The 20,292-nt window shown below is 44.6% G+C and overlaps 1 protein-coding gene across 2 annotated transcripts in view; it reads left to right on the forward strand.

The window, feature by feature from the left end:
* The window catches only part of rab3c (RAB3C, member RAS oncogene family), a 208,358-nt gene that overhangs the window by 124,008 nt on the left and 64,058 nt on the right, over positions 1 to 20,292 (forward strand). The window lies entirely within an intron of this gene.

Below are 20,292 nucleotides of genomic sequence, written 5' to 3' on the forward strand. Positions count from 1 at the left end.
GTTAGTATACATTTTATTCATTAATTAGTTGCATTAGTCATGCAGTTTTTGTTTGCTAACATAATTAGCAATGTTTCTAAGAATTTTAAAATGGGACAAAATGCATAGTTAGGGTCATTATTATCATCCCTCGTCACTTGGGCATAAAAATCGGAGTTGATGTTGAATCAGAATTCCTGTTCCTGTACATCAGAATTAATGTGTTTGAAATTAGTTTCATTTTGGGGCAATTGTGTAAATATAGTTAAGGGGGAGAAAGGAATAGAAGGTTATGCTGATAGGGTTAGATGAAGCGGGGTGGGAGGAGGCTCGTGTGGAGCATAAACACCGGCATAGACCAGTTGGGCTGAATGGCCTGTTTCTATGCTGTAAATTCTGTAATCTAGGCCAGTAGCAGCTTACACTGATAAACAGTTGAGTGTTATAATTTGTAGATCAAATTGTTCCAGGTGAAACAGATATTTTATTTCAAGTAAAGTGAATAAGACCCTTGACTTATCTTCCAAATTAGATTATTTCATACCTATTTTCTATATAATTAGTTGCTAGCCTTGCTGTAAAGCTAAGGTTACTGTGTCATGAGCTGCAATATTAGCATGGGGGTCATTTGTAAACTAAGTTCTTCCCAAGCTGTTCTGTTTTGGGGGCTTTCATCAATCAGATCATCATAATCACTTTGCCTTTTGTTTTTGCAGGTTAGGTGAAGACATTAGTATTCAGAGAATTAAATAGAACTTCAAAAAGGACAGATTATGGTGCAGTGATAAATTACTGTAGCAACATGGAAAAATAAATTAACTGCTTGGGTTCAAGATTTTCCCTTCATAAAAATGTTTTGAGTGTTAATGGAGACTTTTCTGAACTATGCAGCTGTTTCTCACCTGAAAAACAGTTGGCCAGTATTTGAATATCGGGGAGGGGAGAAGCACCTTGGCCACTCATTGTCATCCAAGGCTCGCCTGATGCAATTTTCAGGTGGGCCTGTAATTGGACAAGCCAGACGCCCACCTGTTTTCAGCAGGAGGCTGCAGTTTGGGGTTCTACGCTGGTTGTAGGACCCCGATTGCAATTATTAGATACAAACAGGTAGAATGCCCGTTCTGCCCATTTGTATCAGGCATTGAGCAGCCTAATCAGCGGTTCTTAAAGGGACCACTGGAGGCCACTCAAAAAAATGGCCAAAGACATTTTTTTTTGTGGGGCCAAGAGGTGCAGGATCACCCTCCCCCAGGCCCGACCTGAGCTGGCCAATTTCCCAACCTTCCACAAGCAGCGAGCTGCAACAGGGTGTCTTTTTGGCATTCGTAGTTCATTGGCAGTATTTAAATGAGGCCAGAACCCAAAGGTGGTTCAGTCCTCCTGATGCCAGCTTTGGTGGACAGCACAGTTGCTCCACTGACTTCATGCCGGTTAAGGGTGGAAGTCAAAAATGTATGTCTCTTAATCTTTCTTGTGTATACTAGAAATAAGAAAGTATGATTTATTCACTTATTCTATGGATACAAGTAAATGTAATTTAATTGAATAACTTTTTTGTCATGAGCAGCATACGACAGTGTATTGTTTGTGAACAAACTAATTATCTGAAGAAAATGCTGTCTAGTATGCATCAGGGAGGTACGAAATAGAAATTGAGCCAATTTAGATTTATCTAGAAAAATCCTTCAAATTAGCTCAGTATTGAATGGCTGTTGTGCTGATTAGATCCTGAGGTTGCAGTCTGAGGCACTTAATCATAGTATAGTAACTATCTTTTGCTAGGAGCATTTCTGCCAAACAGATATTATTGCAATGCATTTTTGAATCTTAAGGCACATATTTAAAAGTTTGATTGTATTTTATTATGTAGTGCTGCAGTAACTGGTTATTTAATCAGGAAATCAATTTAGAGAAGAAAATTGTAAAGTTGACTTGAATACGCTTATCTAGCACTGAGCATCGCCTGCCGGCAGTGCAATTCTGGAAATTACAGGTACACGCCCCATGATTTTCTGTCCAGTTCCTGATCTGCACTCTCAGCATCAAAGCTTTGCACTGGGTGCACATATTTCAAAAATCAACCCTGCACTTTCATACTGGGGGGACATTTTTGTTTAAATAGTTATAATTTCACATGATTGTGTGACAATTATTGTTCCATATGTTGAGTGTTCACCTGGCACAATAGTTTTCTATTTTTATTAATCACTGTCAATATCAAGCACTTCTATGTAATTATGCACAGGTATTAGATGAAGAATAAAGCTCCCTGCACTCTACCCCAAAAATGAACTGAACCCTAAGCTCAAGAGTACCACTAATGCATCACTGACATTACCTTGTGAGTTGGCAGTCTGAGTGAGGTTACCAATTTTTGATCAATAATGGAATTTTTACAACTTGGGCCCGTGATTACTAAGAATTAGGGGGACAAGGCCTGCTGCTGCTACTTGACTGCTGTGTGCACCTGTAGCACATTGTGCTGACTCCATGCTATAAAGTGAGGTCAGCTCATTTAAATACATTTTTTTTAGCATACAGCGAATGAGATGCTGGGAGCAAGTAGGAGCCATGTGATATAGTATCTGATGCCAGTAGCTCTTAAAGGGATTCTGGTCACTCTTGGAGGGGAGTAAGCTGCAAGTTTGAAATGTGAAAGAAGTATGATGCAGAGGCAGAATAGATTGATTCCAAGATGCTACTTTGGCAGTGCTTCTGCAGGAGCTAGATATTTTTGGAGCATACTCCATTCAAGAATACTACTGGAGTAGTCTGTAAAGAAACTGCAGAGAGAATCAGTGTGGTCTCACCTATGGTCTGAACTTGAGAGAAAGTGAGGAATAAATTTCCTGGGCTAAATTGCTGCTCAGCAGTCTGCTCCTACAAGGATCGCTGATCATACTAAGGAAGTTCTCAATGGCAGGGGTATGGAAGTAGCATGGATAGATAATGGAGATGTTTCTTCAGGAAAGCTACATCTGTAACACCCAACCACACTGCTCAACTGACTACTGATGTGTTATGTAGTATATTGAGCCAGGTAACCACCACATTAATACCTATGGCACCTGCTATTGCTGAGCCATAGCCTGACCAAGCACATGGAGGTACTGGGCCTTTGCCATCCTTGGAGACAGGCTGATATACAGCAGCCATCCACCACACTTTCCCACACCAGTGCAGAATCACTTAGAAGGAGCATATAGTTAAGAAGTGAAAGACATGCCATAAACTTTCAGTAAGGGGAAGCAACAAAGCCAAACATATTGAACTCACTTGAGCCATAGTATAAGTGTGAATAAAATTTGGCCTAACTGATATGGTAATATGTCCTCGGAGTACATTTGAGATAGGACAGAATAAGTTAATTGTGGAGAAATGCTGCTGTATTTATGGATTTTAATGTATTGTTGGGTTAATGGGCTTCATACTTTATTTGGCAAGGATATTGGGCATCTGCAGATGACTATTGTGCACTGGATGTTCCAGGTGCTTAACTAAATGTATATGCTGTTAGGGTATACCATGTGACACTTGCTGAATGACTAGTTTCTTGCGTAGACAAGTCTTCTGTTTCCTGTTCAGAGTCATATCCTATCTATGATTGCTGTTTTCTCTCTTCTCCTTCTGCAGCATCACAAGGTCCCTTTGCAGGGTAAGGTTGTGTAAGATGCAGCAGGCAACAATTATTTTGGAAACCTTTGGCATTCTGTGCTGTAACACCCCACCAATCAATGCAGGCATCTAAACTTTTAAGTGAAAACTGCAGTATTATGATAATAGTGTGACTAACTAGACTAAACCAATCACTAAGATGAGCATTAAACTACAGAGAACGTGTGCCATCAGGATACAAATAAATTGGGAACAATTCAGATGGCAGGGTAACATCAGAATGCATTAGTTCATTCCTACAATCCTCACATGGTGAGTTCCTGGTCCCAGTCTTGCCATTGTGCAGTGCTGTTGGTCAGAGTTTAATGCTTTTCCAGGAGAAAGGACTATCAGAGGGAAAGTCAACCCGGCTGCTCTCTCACACTTGATAGCTAACTTTAAGTGGCATTGGCACAGGCCTGGAAGTGGATTACCAACCCTCACTTTCAGCTCCAGATTAGTGCAGTGCAGACAATTGGCAAAAGGGAAATTCATTTAAAATTGAAGTAGGGAATATAAAATAGATTGGATCCAATTTTTGTATTTATATCTTCATAATCAACTGTTTAAAATTATCAATTTTGGTAAAATATCATGTTTATGCTATAATTGACTTGTTTTATAATGCTATGTACAATTAAAAAGCCAGAGGTTGAAAAGCTGAAGAATACTTGCTATATAATTGGTTGCAAAACATGGTCATCATTTCACAAGTGTTAACTGCTAAAATTATCTTTTTTTCCTTACTAGACATCAGCTAATATGTTGGAGGCAGTGCTTGTATTCTAGTTAAATGTTTTGCTATTTATAGCAGTTATGCTTTTTAATGAAGACCTGTTCTCAAACTAAATACCTTCCAAACTGTGTTAATTACTGGAGCAGTGATACAATTATACTAAATGGAAGACTTGCTATAGAATGGTATTAATCAGTCAAATACTGATGCTTAGTAATCCACTTCATTATCTGCACCTGCAAGGGATATGGTAATATTTTGGAACTTAACTCTTGTTATAATTTAGGATAACAAGAAAAGATTGCCCTCCCCTCCTTTTCTGGAAGTAGTCTCATGGAGTAGTATGGGTTCCTCTGGTATCTTGCCTGAATGCCCATTTTGTATGTATGGGTCTGAACAATGACTGGCAGTAAATGTTCCAGCAGCAGTTAGTAGTGCGAATTGTGATTAACCACCCCTACCCCAGGGATACTTAGGCCAATTGCAGTATCCTCAACTGTTTGTCCTGTTTGAGATCAGACACTGAACTCGGGATGTTGCTGGCCTATGGTCAGTACTATGCTACGTGATGTAATTACCCTCTGAGCCATCGGGGGGGCTAGAAAATACCTTTTAACCAAATGTATAAAAGTTATGTTTGTATCAATCTGAGCATAATAGCTAGTGTGCGAAGTTACTCTTTTACTGTAGACAAGGTCCTAAAAATTACAACAGTGACTACGCTTCAAAAGTACTTCATTGGCTATAAAGCGCTTTGGAAGGGGTAATGAAAGGTGCTATAGAAATGCGAGTTCTTGCTTTCTTTCTTTTAGGGTGATTCTACATTATGCTTTAGTCTTTTTAAAATAGTGATTGAACAATTCCTTGTTGAGGATGACAACATTTTAATGCATATATTTTTCCCCTTATAATGCATCTTTACACAATTATACATTTTGGGAACAATCTAAAGTTTTATGCTACAGTTATATATTACAAAGGTTGGATTAACCCCCAAGCCACTCAGCACTGATTTGTCCACATGACATTGTAACTTGCAGAGGACTTAATGCCAATTTGGCATCAATGCTTGCACATAATCCCTATGTTCTGCTTGTTGCTTGCCTGCATTTGATTCTTCTGCAGTCTGGGGCCCAATTTTCGGATGGTTGGGAGCGGGGGGGGGGGGCTCCTAAAATGGCGGTATCCTGGAGCGGGTTCGGAGCCTGGCTCCAGCACGCTGAACTTCCGGGTTCCCCAGTGACGTGTTCGGGTGCGCGCGCAGCTCCCGAATGCGGGACTCCCACCAGCAATTAAAGCCGGCGGGATGCTATTTTACATAGTTAGGTAGATAGTTGAGGTACTTGACAGACCTCCATTGAGTGGAGATTTTGGCAGGGGTGCAATTTTGAAGGATCCTCAGTTTGTTTCCCGTGCTGTGGGAAAAGCTCCCTGTTGGAGCAGACGTGTTTCAGCCAGCAGCCAGTGGGAGATGCAAAGGATTATTTGACAGAAGGGGGGAAACCCTTATTTATTGCAGCAGGGCACTCTGTCACTTCAGACAAAGTTTTGGCTGCAACACCTTTGCCTTTCCACTCAAAATTCTTAATTTATACCCTAAACTTTGCTGTGCAAACACATTTACCTACTTTGCGGACCCCCTCAAACTCTCACCGTCAGGATGAGTGGCGCCATGGCTGCATTCATCACTTCATCCAAGGACGAGCAGCCTCGCCAGGCACGCTGTCTACCTCCGCCATGTGGAGCTCCACAACACAGTGCTGAGCCGCAGGCACCTGCACAACAGCACGGAGGGCAACTACAGAGAGAGCAGCATCGCAGGAGGCACTACCCTCGCCACAGACCGAGGTTCAGCTTCCTGGACCTCTCTCTGAGGAGCAGTGCATATGGAGGCTCAGAGTCAGTCGGCAGGTAGTCGCGGACATCTGCAGCCTCCTTCATGCCGAGCTGCTCCCGGCTGGCCCAAGCAGTATCTTCTTACCTGTTGCTGTCAAAGTCACCACTGCCCTCAACTTCTTAGCCTACGGATCGTTCCTGGGTGCCACCAGGGATGTCTCCGGGGTCTCTGTCGTCTGTACACAAGTGCATAAGGCAGGTCACCGACGGCTTGTTTCGCAGGGCCTTGCACTATGTCAACTTCCCCATGGATGACCTCAGCCAGACGGAGAGGGCAGTGGGATTCCACGCTATGGTTGGCTTCCCACGGGTGCAGGGTGTAATCGATTGCACCCATACAGCAATACGAGCACCTCCACACGAGCCAGGGCTGTTCATCAACAGGAAGGGATATCACTCCATCAACACTCAGCTCATCTGTGACCACCACAAGAGATTCCTTCATGTATGCACCAGATACCCTGACAGCTGCCATGATTCCTTCATCCTCCGGGAGTCCCAATACCCCGCCTCTTCCACGCACCGAACACCTGCAAGGGCTGGCTCCTCGGGGACCAGGGATACCCCCTGCACACGTGGCTCATTACACCTCTGAGGAACCCCACCAACGAGCAACAGCGTCGATATAACGACAGCCACATCGCTACCAGGTCTCCAATTGAGCATGCTATAGGGCTGCTCAACACGTGCTTCAGGTGCCTTGATCGTTCTGGGGGAGCGCTTCAATACGCACCAGACAGAGTGGGATGCTTTATAGTCGTCTGTTGTGCCCTGCACAACATGGCACAACAGAGAGGGGTGCCGCTGGAGGAGGCCCCATCCACATCTGCCATCCATATTGAGGAAGCGGTGGAGGAGGAGGACGATGAGACAGAGGAGGAGGAGCAACCCATGGGCATAACAGCGGCTAACCTGGCTGCTCGTGAAGCTAGGGAGTCACTGATATGTGAACGGTTCTCCTAACATCTGACACTGTGAAGAATCCAGTCCTCATCACCTGGACAGAGCAGCGGCCACACCAGCCCCCCCCACCCCTGCTCAAAATAGTCCTGCAACTACACATACACCCACTGTAGAGAGACCCAGTGGGTGGCATCAAGTGTGAGTGTTCATGGTGAACCTCATTAAAGGGCCTTATTACAGAAGCCAGTCAAGAATGGCCAAGACGTGGCAGTAGTGGTGACAATAATAATATATTATGTGCCATTAACAAACATCAAATATAAATAAACATGACAAATCATCAGACACCCTTGTGCATCCCCTTTGTGCTCACAAAACCTTCGCCTTATGCTTACGAGTATTTCTATGTAGTGCCCCCACTGTAGCTGCAGCAGAGGTAGTGGCAGGTTGCTCTTGTTCATGCCCTGACCGATTAGATGCTTTGGGCCTACGCCTTCTGGGTTTCGGTGCCCGTGAGGGCCCCTCCAAAGACTGCACCACCTGCACTCTTGCAGGGGTAGACTTGGCCACCTAGAGAGGAGGCAGCATTGTGGGTACTGGTTGAGAGGGGGCCACGGGTGAGACGTGGGGGCGCTTTGAGAGGCGTCTCCACTTCCATGACCCCTTTTGCCATCTTCCCTCCCCTGGGCCAGGCCCACACCACTCCTACCTGGACAACAGTTTGGAGGACGTGTGTGAAGCCTTGTAAGGCCAGTGCCAGAGTATCTGCCTGCCTGTTTAAGGTGGCAGAAAGTTGCTCACCCTGAGCCTGAAGGGCCATTGTCAGGGCCTCAATGGAATCATTGGTGAGCCGTGCTTGAAGCTTCATGGAGGCTAGCCTTCCCTCCATCGCAAACGTTCCCGCACATATCCGCGACACTATCTCAAGATGCCCTTAGGTCCCTGTGACAGTATCTTAGAGATTCCCTCCTGTACCTGTGCCACCATCCACTCATGCAGGAGTTGGATTCCTCCATCCTCTGCGCGATTGTGGAGAGTGCGCTTGGCACTTGTTCCAGCACCTCGCAAATGTGCTGCTGCCCCTCGATCATTCTCCTTTTTCATGGATGGCCCCCAGGGTTCAGTATCTGTGTCCAGCTGAGCAGAGCCTGGAGAAGAGTGCTCCCAGCGATGCGGACTCTCCACAACTGCCCCTGCCACCAATGTCTGCTCGTGCTCACGTGTGTGGTGACTCACCATGTGCGACCCCAACTAAGTGAGGACGGAGACCTACCGAGGTGTGTGTATCTGCACTGGTGAATGGCTCACTCAGATGTGAAGGTGCCCCTTCAGAGGCCGCTGGTCCTCTGAGGAATCTCCCTCCATCGTTACGGTGGTCGCTGAAGGCCCTGTAAGAGAACAGAAGGCAATATTAAGCATAATGACAGATGTTGAGGTACCGAAGATGGCAAGGCATGTTAACATCATTTGCTATTGAGTGCTGAATGTTAAAGTTCTGTCGCCAGCCGTTTGTCGCGTGGCAGTCTCTGCGTCCCCAACGGACAGGCACTCGAGGGTGTGGCTTAGTTCAAGAGCCTCCTGCTCCTTGTCTGTGAGGATGACCAGATGTTGCGGCCCCCCTCCAGTCTGCACCTTCTCTTGTGCATTCTGGGCTCTCTTCTCCTATAAGGGGAGAAAGTAGAGAGGCGTGAGTGAGGGATGGTGACGTGGCCAACCGCTGAATGCATTGGTTTGGGTGAGGCTGACCATGAAAGAGATGCATCAGAGGGTGAGTATGCGACAGAGCCATGACATTGTATGAGGATTGAGTTGAATGGTAGTGATGGGATGAGTACTGGGGAGGTGAGTAAGTGCAGATAAGTGGGTGTGAGGAGTGATGTGATAAAGTAGTGTTGGCAGTGCAGTAGGAGTTGTGGGGTGGGGGCGGTAATGTGGAAGACTGAGTGTAGGAGAATGAGTAAGTGTACTCACTTTGGCTGACCTAGTTAGGTCATTGAAGCGCTTCCTGCACTGTATCCATGTGCGGGAGACATTGCTGCTGCTGGTGACCGCCTCTGTCACCTCGAGCCAGGCCTTCTTGGTGGCAGAGGCAGGCCACCTCCTCCCGTCTGCCAGGTAGAAAATATTCCTCACCCCATCTAGTAGGACCTCGAGTGAGGCATCGGTAAGCCTTTCCCCTGGTCTGCTCCATTCTATACTTTTGGTTCTTTGCTGCAGGGGCAGCATTGGAGGACTGCCCATTAAATAGGGCTCCTCCAGCTGACAGCCTGTGATGCGGGTGTGCAGTCCGCCCCCTGCGCAGGTTGACGACGGGAAACCTGGAAGCCACGGTAAGTGGCTTCAATTTACCCGCGATCGCATGGGGAATGGACCGATTTCACTGGCGGGTTACCCATGCGCCCAGTCGCCTCACCCCGCCCACTGCCATTCCGCCTCCCTGGTAATATCGGGGCCCTGGTATGGGAATAGTATTGGCTTCACAAATGTCTAGTTAGAAATATAATTGAGGAATATGAGATTAAGTACAGATAGAGATTAAGTTCTGCATGGAACATGCTGATTCCCAAATTGCTGGGAACTTGGATATATCATTGCCAAGGATTAATAATGTAGGAGGTAATGATAATTGAGTATTCTGGAATCCTAGTTCATTTAGCTTTGGGGGAGGGGCAGTGAGAAATTCTACAGAGACTTTCCCTAGACAATGAGATTAAGTAGAGTGAATTGTACATGATTCATGGAAGGAATAAACTTGAGCTTGAATTGCTCTTTGACAATATAAGGAAGCATCGAATGATAATCAGAAAATTGTAGATTATAGTCTCAGGAGTGTCTGTTTAGTTGGCCTTTCATAGTTGGAATGAGTTTCCTATAGGTCAGCTAAATTGCTGGGTAGTGCGATGGTTATAGTGAAGAATTCTCCTTCATGGAAAATGAAAACCATGGCGCCTGTCAATCATTGAGCAGGTAAATTTATTGTAAAGTCTATTGGCTGAAGCCTTGTAACCTCTCAGCCAATAACTTACTTCTGGAGATGAGAACTGAATGACAGGAAAAGTGGGAGGAAATGGTGAAAGGGAATTGTCCAGGTTTAGTTCGTTGTTAGGCAATTTGATACAAAAAAATTTGTGATACCAGCACTGAAGACATAATGATACAACTTTACTGTCATTTAAGAAATAAATACTCTAATCAAACCTATTATTAGATGTACCAGCAGAATCTCCTGTGGCATTGCTCACAGTGAATTAGAGGTTACACTGTTCCTAGCATTTCTATCTCTCTGTTTCATAATTAGGCAAGGCAGTATGATTAAAACAACTAATATTATTCAACCACAGAGGTGTTTCCATTGAGGCCAGCCCATCAAGTCAGCAAAAAGTCACCAATACAGTAAAATCTACATTTATCTAATGTGCATTACATAAGCTAAGGCACACAATCTAGGTCATGACCCTTTGTTTTAATCAACAGTTTTTATAAACACAGCTTTAAACATTATTATTTTGCCTTAAGTTTCTTTTATTTTTCCTTCATGTTTAGAGTTATAAAATAAAATGTGTTGACTAAAAATAATATAAATTATAATTCCTGTCAAAAACAGCCTGAATCTATTTTAGGTGTTAGCCTTGGCTCAGTGGTAGCACCCTCGCCACTGAGTTAGAAGGTCTTAAGTTCAAGTCCCACTCCAGAGACCTCAGCACATAATCTACGCTAAAACTTCAGTTCAGTACTGAGGGAGTGCTAAATTGTTGGAGAAGCTGTGTTTCGGATGAAACGTTAAACCAAGACCCTGTCTGGTGTCTCAGGTGGACACGAAAGATCCCATAGCACTATTTGAAGAAGAGCAGGGGAGTTCTTTCAGTGTGTTGGCCAATATTTATTCCTCAACCAGCAACACTAATACAGATTATCTGGTCATTATCTCATTGCTGTTTGTGGGCAAATTGGATCCCGCATTTCCCGACATTACAACAGTGACAACACTTCAAAAATTTTTAATTGTCTATAATGCGCTTTGGGATGTCCTGAGGTCATGAAAGGCACCATAAGACCGTAAGAGAAAGGAGCAGGAGTAGGCCATTTGGCCCCTCGAGCCTGCTCTGCCATTGAATGCGATCATGGCTGATCTGATTTTTACCTCAACTCCATTTTCCCGCCCTTTCCCCATATCCTTTGACTCCCTTGCTGATCAAAAATTTGTCTAACTCAGCCTTGAATGTATTCAATGACTCAGCCTCCACAACTTCTTGGAGGTAAGAATTCCAAAGATTCACGACCCTCTGGGAGGAGAAATTCCTCCTTATTTCCATCTTAAACGGGCGACCCCTTATTCTGAGACTATGCCCCCTAGCTTTAGATTCCCCCATGAGGGGTAGCATCCTCTCAGTATCTACCCAATCGAGTCCTCTCAGAATCTTGCATGTTTCAATAAGATCTCCTCTCATTCTTCTAAACTCCAATGAGTATAGACCCAACCTATTCAATCTTTCCTCATAAGACAACCCTTCCATACCTGGAATCAATCTGGTGAACCTTCTCTGAACTGCCTCCAATGCAAGTATGTCCTTCCTTAAATAAGGGCACCAGAACTGTACGCAGTACTCCAGATGTGGTCTCACCAGCAACCTGTACAGTTGTAGCGTGACTTCCCTGCTTTTATACTCCATCCCCCTAGAAATAAAGGCCAATATTCCGTTTACCTTCCGGATTACCTGCTGCACCTGAATGTTAACTTTTTGTGTTTCATGTACAAGAACACCCAGATCCCTCTACTGCAGCATTTTGTAGTTTTTCTCCATTCAAATAATAACTTGCTTTTTATTTTTCCTCCCAAAGTGGATGACTTCACATTTTCCCACATTATATTCTATCTGCCACATTTTTGCCCAATCACTTAACCTGTCAACATCCCTTTGCAGACACTTTGGGCTCGATTTTCGGACGTCCGAGCCGGTGGGTTCATGGCGGGGGGGGCTCCGAAAATCGGGGATTCCCGGGGCGGGTCCGGAGCCCGGCTCCAACCCGCCCACTTCCGGGTTCCCCAGTGACGCGCTTAGACGCACGCAGCCCCTGCATGCGGAACTCCCACCGGCAATTAAAGCCGGCGGGATCCCACTTAAACTAATTAAGTAGATATGATGTGGAGATGCCGGTGATGGACTGAGGTGGACAGATGTAAGGAATCTTACAATTAAGTAGGTAGTTCAGGTCATTTGCAGACCTGATTTGTAGGATATTTTAGGAGGGGTGGGATTTTCAACTCAGCTGAGACTGTTTCCCGTACTGGGGGAAACACTCCAAGTTGAAATGGATGTGTTGCAGCCACCAGTCTGTGGCAGCTGCAAAGGTCCATTTGACGGGGTGGGGGGGGAGACCCTCACTCATTGCAGAAGGCCATTCTGTCACTTTGGACAAAGTTTGGCCTCCACCACCCTCCTCCTAACAATAAAATTCACAACCTTGCACACTTACCCCGGTGTCCAGACACATTTACCTACCTTGCGGACCCCCTCAAACGTACATCTTCCGGATTTGGGGGCCGCCATAGCTGCAGTCATGACCTCCTCAGAGGACAAACAGCATCACCGGCCATGCCGTCCACCTCTGACACGTGGAGCTCCACAACACAGTGCTGTGACACATCCACCTGCACAGCAGGAAGGAGGGCAACCACAGAGAGAGATGCGTCGCAGAAGACACTACCCTCGCCACAGGGTCTACAGACCGAGGCTCAGCTTCCTGGACCACTCTGAGCAGCAGTGCACACGGAGGCTCAGAGTCACTCGACATGTAGTCGTGGACATCTGCAGCCTCCTTCATGCTGAGTTGCTCCCGGCTGGCCCGAGCACCATCTTCTTACCTGTCGCTGTCAAAGTCACCACTGCCCTCAACAACTTCTCCTCCGCATTTATCCAGGGTGCCACCGGGGACCGAGTCGACGTCTCTCAGTCGCCTGCACAAAAGAGCCCTGCAAATACACCTACACCCACTCTGCAGTGACACAATGGGTGGAACAGGTATGGGTCTTCATGGTGATCCTCAGGAAAGGGCATTATTGCACAAACCAGACAAGATTCGCAAAGACATGGCAGTAGTGGTGACAATGTAATATGTAATATGAGTTGATCATAAATCAAATATAAGTAAAAACCATGACAAACCCTCAAACACCCTTGTACATCCCCTTCATGCACACGACACGTTTGCCTTGCGCTTTCTACTGCACATTTGTGATGCATGCCCTGTGGCTGCAACACAGGTAGTGGCAGGTTGAGTGAGGCTGACCGTGAAAGAGATGCATGAGAGGGTGAGTATGAGACAGAGCCATGAGATTGTATGAGGATTGGGTTGAGTGGTAGTGGTGGGATGAGTACTGGTGAGGTGAGTAAGTGCAGGTAAGATGAGGATGAGCTTTGAGTGGGTGTGAGGAGTGATGAGATAGAGTAGTGTTGGCAGTGCAGAAGGAGATGTGGGATGGGGGCAGTGATATGGCAGACGGAGTGTAGGGGACTAAGTGTACTCGCTTTGGCTGACCGACTTAGGTCATTGAAGCGCCTCCTGCACTGTGTGCAGGTGCGCAATATGTTGGTGGTCCTGGTGATCTCCTCTGCCAACTCGAGCCAGGCCTTCATGGTGGCAGAGGCAGGCCACTTCCTCCCGTCCGCCGGGGAGAAGATCTCTGTCCTCCCCCTCTTCCTCACCCCATCCAGTAGGACCTGGAGTGAGGCATCATTAAACCTGGGAGCAGCCTTCCCCCTGGGCTGCTCCATGCTGTAATTTTGGCTCCTTTCTGCAGCATCAGTCAGTGGAGGACTGCCCCTTTAAATAGGGCTCCTCCAGCTGACAGCCTATGATGCGGCTGCGCAGTCCGCCCGTTGCACAACTTTCCAGCTGGAAACCCGGAAGCCGAGGTAAGTGCCTTCAATTAGGCTGCGATCGCGTGCGGAGCACCCCGAATTCACTGGACGTGTTACCCACACGCCCGGTCGACCCCCCGCTGCCAACCCACCTCCCTCCTAAAATTGAGCCCTTTGTGTTCTCATCGCAACTTGCTTTTCCACCTATCTTTGTATTATCAGCAAATTTGGCCACAAAACACTCTGTTCCTTCATCCATGTCATTGATATATATTGTAAATAGTTGAGGCCCAGCACTGATCCCTGCAGCACCCCACTCGTTACAGATTGCCATTTTGAAAATGACCCTTTTATCCCGACTCTTTGTTTTCTGTTAGTTAGCCAATCCTCTATCCATGCCAGTATATAACCCCCAACACCATGAGCTCTTATCTCGCGCAGTAATCTTTTATGTGGCACCTTACAGAATGCCTTTTGGAAATCCAAATATACTGCATCCATTGGTTCCCCTTTATCCACCCTGCCCGTTACTTCCTCAAAGAACTCTAATAAATTTGTCAGACATGATTTCCCCTTCATAAAACCATGTTGACTCTCCTTGATTGTATTATGAGTCTCCAAATGTCCTGCTACTACTTCCTTAATAATGGATTCTAGCATCTTCCCAATGACAGATGTTAGGCTAACTGGTCTTTAGTTACCTGCTTTCTGTCTCACTCCCTTCTTGAATAGGAGTGTTACATTTGCGGTTTTCCAATCCGCTGGGACCTTTCCAGAATGTAGTGAATTCTGGAAGGTTACAACCAATGCATCCACTATCTCTGTAGCCACTTCCTTTAAGACCCTCAGATGCAAGCCATCAGGTTCAGGGCACTTGTCAGCCTTTAGACCCATTAGTTTACCTTGTACTTTTTTTCTAGTGATAGTGATTGTTTTTAGTTCCTCGCTCCCCTTTGCCCCTTGATTTTCTACTATTATTGGTATGTTCTTCGTGTCTTCTACTGTGAAGACAGATACAAAATACCTTTTCAATTCCTCTGCCATTTTCTTGTTTTCCATTATTATTTCCCCAGTCTCATCCTCCAATGTTTACTTTAGCTACCCTCTTCCTTTTTGTGTACTTGTAGAAGGTTTTACTGTCAGTTTTTATATTTCTTGTTAGTTTACTCTCATAATTTATTTTCTCCCTCTTTATTATTCTTTTAGTCATCCTTTGCTGATTTTTTTAAGTTTTCCCAATCTTTGGGCTTACCAGTAATCTTTGCCATGTTGTATGCTTTTTCTTTTAACCTGATACCATCCTTGACTTCCTTAGTTAGCCATGGTTGGTTCACCCTTTTTGTGGAGTCTTTCCTCCTCACAGGGATATATTTTTGTTGTGAGTCATAAAATATCTTTTTAAATGTTTGCCACTGCTTATCCACTATCATACCATCTAATCTGTTTACCCAGTCCACTTTAGCCAATTCCGCCCTCATTCCTTTATAATTGCCCTTATTTAAGTTTAATAAAGTAGTTTCAGACCCAAGATCCTCGCTCTCAAACTGGATGTGAAATTCTATCATGTTATGATCACTGCTTCCCAAGGGATCCTTTACTTTGAGATCATTAATTAATCCTGTTTCGTTACCCATTACCAGGTCCAAAATGGCCTGTTCCCTGGTTGGTTCCCCGACTTATTGGTCTAAGAAACAGTCCCTAATACACTCTATGAACTCCTCCTCAGGGCTACTTTTGCCAATTTGATTTGTCCAATCTATGTGAAAGTTAAAATCGCCCATGATTATTGCATTACCTTTTTTACAAGCCCCCCTTATTTCCTGATTTATATTTTGCCCTACAGTGTAGCTACTGTTAGGGGGCCTATATACTACTCCCACCAGTGATTTCTTTCCCTTGCTATTTCTTACCTCCACCCAAATTGATTCGACATCTTGATCTTCTTGACCCTTCTCACTATTATACCAATTTCATCCTTTATTAACAGAGCTACCCCACCACCTTTTACCTTTTTTCCTATCCTTCCAAAATGTTAAATAACCCTGAATATTTAGCTCCCAACCTTGGTCACCTTGCAACCACGAATCTGTAATGGCCACGAGACCATACCCATTTGTTTCTATTTGTGCCGTCAATTCATCTATCTTATTACGAATGCTGCGCGCATTCAGATAAAGAACCTTTAATTTTGTATTTTTACCATTCTTTCCTACTCCGGCCCCATTTGCTAGTGCACTATATAAATGCTAGTTCATTCTTTTTCTTTTTTGTTCATTTACAATGTCAAATAAGCACGCTGTTTTATGTATTTAGGATGTGAGTTTTAATAGTGAGGACTAAGAAATATAAAACTGAAGAAAGGATTAAGCTAATCAGCATCTTTTATTCTTTACCAAATATGTCTGGCAAATAATTAGTGTTACTAAAGGCTTCTGCTTTTATTAAAAATGTTTAATTCAAGAGTTTTATGTAGAACCTCCCTCCAAACTGCAATAATCCTACAACCCTTTCAGATCTTGTTGCGGTGTATATGCACAATATGAATTATTGTTTTTGAGTCCAGACGTGAAGGGCTGGATCAGGCAAAAAGAAACAAAATAAATTAAATTAAAAACCATTGCACGAAGTTAAAACACATAATCAACCTACCTTTCCACCCTGCTCCGATGTCCGATTTCCCCCTCTTCAACCCCCCTCCCCCCGATCTCCCCCGCTTCACCCCTCCAATGTCCCCCCAATTTCCCCCTCTCCACCCCCCTCTTGCCCCCCCGATCTTCCCCTCTTGCCCCCCCGATCTTCCCCTCTTGCCCCCCCGATCTTCCCCTCTTGCCCCCCCGATCTTCCCCTCTTGCCCCCCCGATCTTCCCCTCTTGCCCCCCCGATCTTCCCCTCTTGCCCCCCCGATCTTCCCCTCTTGCCCCCCCGATCTTCCCCTCTTGCCCCCCCGATCTTCCCCTCTTGCCCCCCCGATCTTCCCCTCTTGCCCCCCCGATCTTCCCCTCTTGCCCCCCCGATCTTCCCCTCTTGCCCCCCCGATCTTCCCCTCTTGCCCCCCCGATCTTCCCCTCTTGCCCCCCCGATCTTCCCCTCTTGCCCCCCCGATCGTCCCCTCTTGCCCCCCCGATCGTCCCCTCTTGCCCCCCCGATCTTCCCCTCTTGCCCCCCCGATCTTCCCCTCTTGCCCCCCCGATCTTCCCCTCTTGCCCCCCCGATCTTCCCCTCTTGCCCCCCCCACCCCCGATTTCCCGTTCCAGCACCAGATGACGTCTAACTCTCTTTCTTCCCCCCCCGCCCCTCCCCCCCCCCACCCCCGCCCCCCTCCCCCCCCCCCCCCAATCCGTGTTGCACCTCCTGTCAATCAGGCTGGTTGCCAGGCGCAAAACCTGGAGAGCATGTTAATCACCATCAATTACGATGCAATCGTGTCGGAAATGGTTAGTTTTCTTTATTCGGGATTGTCACCTGCACCCCCCCCACCCCCTGCTGCCAACCTGCCACCATTTCAAAATTGAGCCGTTCATGTCTGATTTGGTGTTTTTCTATCTCCTGAGACGTTCCTCATTTGTAGTTTTTCTATCCACCTTTGTCACATTTGATTTTTATACTCTCTACCTGTTCAGTTGTGATGGGCTCAAATTTCATATGCGTAAAATAGTGACAAATCAACTGCAAGAAATTTGCATATATTGTGACATAAGAAGTGTGACACAGGACACAGTATGAAGGACAAAATGCTAGATGTGATTTTTAAAATATATATAATAAATATTAGCAGATCCCCATGGCATTGTTCACAGTGAGTCAGTAATAAGAACATAAGAACTAGGAGTAGGCCGTACGTCCCCTTGAGCCTGCTCCAACATTCAATAAGATCATGGCTGATATTCAACCTCAACTCCACTTTCCCGCCCGATCCCCAATAGAATCCCCCTAATAGAAGTGTTATGCATGCATAATATATTATCAAGTCCTAAATAAGTCAAATTGTGTTCTGGTTTTTGCCGTTATTTTGGGGATTAAATTTCGCAACTGTCTATTTTCCCATGAAAACTGTAAATCAGTGAACTTGTTGTTATATTTTTCTTCACCCATGGACTGAGTTTTTATCTCTTTTTTAAAAAAAAATATTTAGGATATAAAAGATGGTAGGCAAGATCTACCAAGTTTGAGATAGGTGTGTTGTATTTAGGAGAAGTGGTTCTGGGGTTTAGCAGAGCTAGTGTAGGGGCCCTGGAGTTTATCAGCACTGCAATGCAGATCCTGAGGTTTTACAGCAAGGGTAACAATTTCTGCAGCACTCAGGTAGGTGGCACTGTGGAGAACAGAGCCATTTACCCCACTCAATCAGAAGTACAATAAATAGTGCATTGCACACCTCTTTTTCCCCTTCTTTCCCACCCCTCCCCCTCCTCACCACTCTCTGCAGTCAGGGAATGGCATTTTACACAGGGGGACTAAAAGAGAGCAGAGGGAGGAGGGAAGGGTAAGTAAGTATGGTGAGTAGAGAAAAACAATCTATGATGAGATGTAATGATTCATTAAAGCAATTGATCAAGGCAATTTATCTCTATTTCCCCATGAAGCAGTTTATTTCTGCCTTCTCATGAACTAGGATTGATGGCTACCAAATGTTTAAAACAAATCGAAGTTCTTATCAAAATGAGAGGTTTGTTTGAAATGAGGCCAAATCCAGATTTGATCTTACTAAACAGGAATTTAACCACTATTAAATCTGCCAAATACTGTATTCTATTCAATCAATTATTCTGATTGGCAGGATGCTGTATGTTCAGACTGAGAACATTCACTCAAAATCCAAGCTATATTCATAAGAAAATCATAACCTATTTGTGGCATCGACAAATCACTCCACCTCCTGCAGCAACGTATCAGTTACAAAGGAGAGCTTTCTACTACCCTGTAAAGAAAACCAGGAAGCAAAAATCTGAGTAGTGGCTGATTATAATCAAATAGTGGTTTTGAACAACTGCCTAAATTGCACTATGGATTGACTTGCTTATTCTCAGTTCTCCTGGTACAATACAGAGGATCTTCCGTTATTACTCTCAACTCTAGAATAAAGAGATAGCATAAGGGCAGAATTTCACTGGAATGATCAACTGGGATAAGTAGGAAATTCATCCCATAATTATATATTTTTGGATCTTAGGCATTTGAGTTACTGAGTGAGAAAAAATGACGAATAAAAAAAAATTTAGAAAGCATTTTGAAAGAATTGTGGAAACTCAGTAGCAAAATTGTGCAATCAGAGCAATGAATTTATATAGGCATTTTCCAATATAAATGCACATCACAGGAATTTATAAAGGCAGAAGGTTGACCAAATAAGTGTGACACAAATTTGACAATGGGCAGTCAAATGGCGCAGGCAGGAAGTGTACAAAGAAGCAGGATTTTCCTGTTCCTGGGAGCAGAGCATGTCAATATGTATTGTTTGTTAATAGCATTTTTAATTTGCAACCAAGAAGTTCCTGGTGACATTGGGAATATAACTTTAAACATTCTCTTTCATCAAAATTCCGGTTTACAAAACAAATTGGTGGCATGTTAACATATTGTCGGTGCTTTGTTTTCATTTTTTGTGGATGAATAAGGGATGGTAGTGCTGGAAAATGTAATATTTTACCCTTTTAGGTATCCAGTCTCAGCATCCAGCATTCCCAGGTCAAGCACAGACATTTTGCATTTCCTACACCAGCTAACCTTATAATCTCTCTGACCAAGATGCCAAGTTAAAGGCAGATTTTTTTTGCCTTGGCCCACACTTATCAGGAACTAGATTGAGACTGTCAGGCCCATTTCTTGTAGGATCCTCATAGTCAGCAGGGAACAATCTGGGCTAAATTCCAATCCAGGTGAAAGAACAGTGCTAATGGACTATGGTATTGAGGTTCGTATACACGTGGCTGTTGTAATTGAGCTGTCACATTATTTTCAAAGACAATGGTAGCACAAATCCACCAGAACAACATTTACAAGAAGCTTTTATTATCTAAAAATTGGGATCTTTATGTGATGACCAACAGTATCTATCCGTAACTAGCTTTGACATATTTAGCTTTTTTTCAGTAACAGCCTTTACCAAGATTTTGTGAAGAAGAAATTCTAATTAGCAAGGTAAAACGTCTGCCAGCACAGAGCTTTTACAAAAAAAAATCCATCCAACATACCCAGAGTATATCTGAAAAAAAAAACAGAACTCTATGGTTCTATTGTAGTTATATTTGAATCATGGCTATAAAA

Source organism: Heptranchias perlo, chromosome 1 (genome assembly GCF_035084215.1).
Source record: "Heptranchias perlo isolate sHepPer1 chromosome 1, sHepPer1.hap1, whole genome shotgun sequence".
Taxonomy (NCBI): Eukaryota; Metazoa; Chordata; class Chondrichthyes; order Hexanchiformes; family Hexanchidae; genus Heptranchias; species Heptranchias perlo.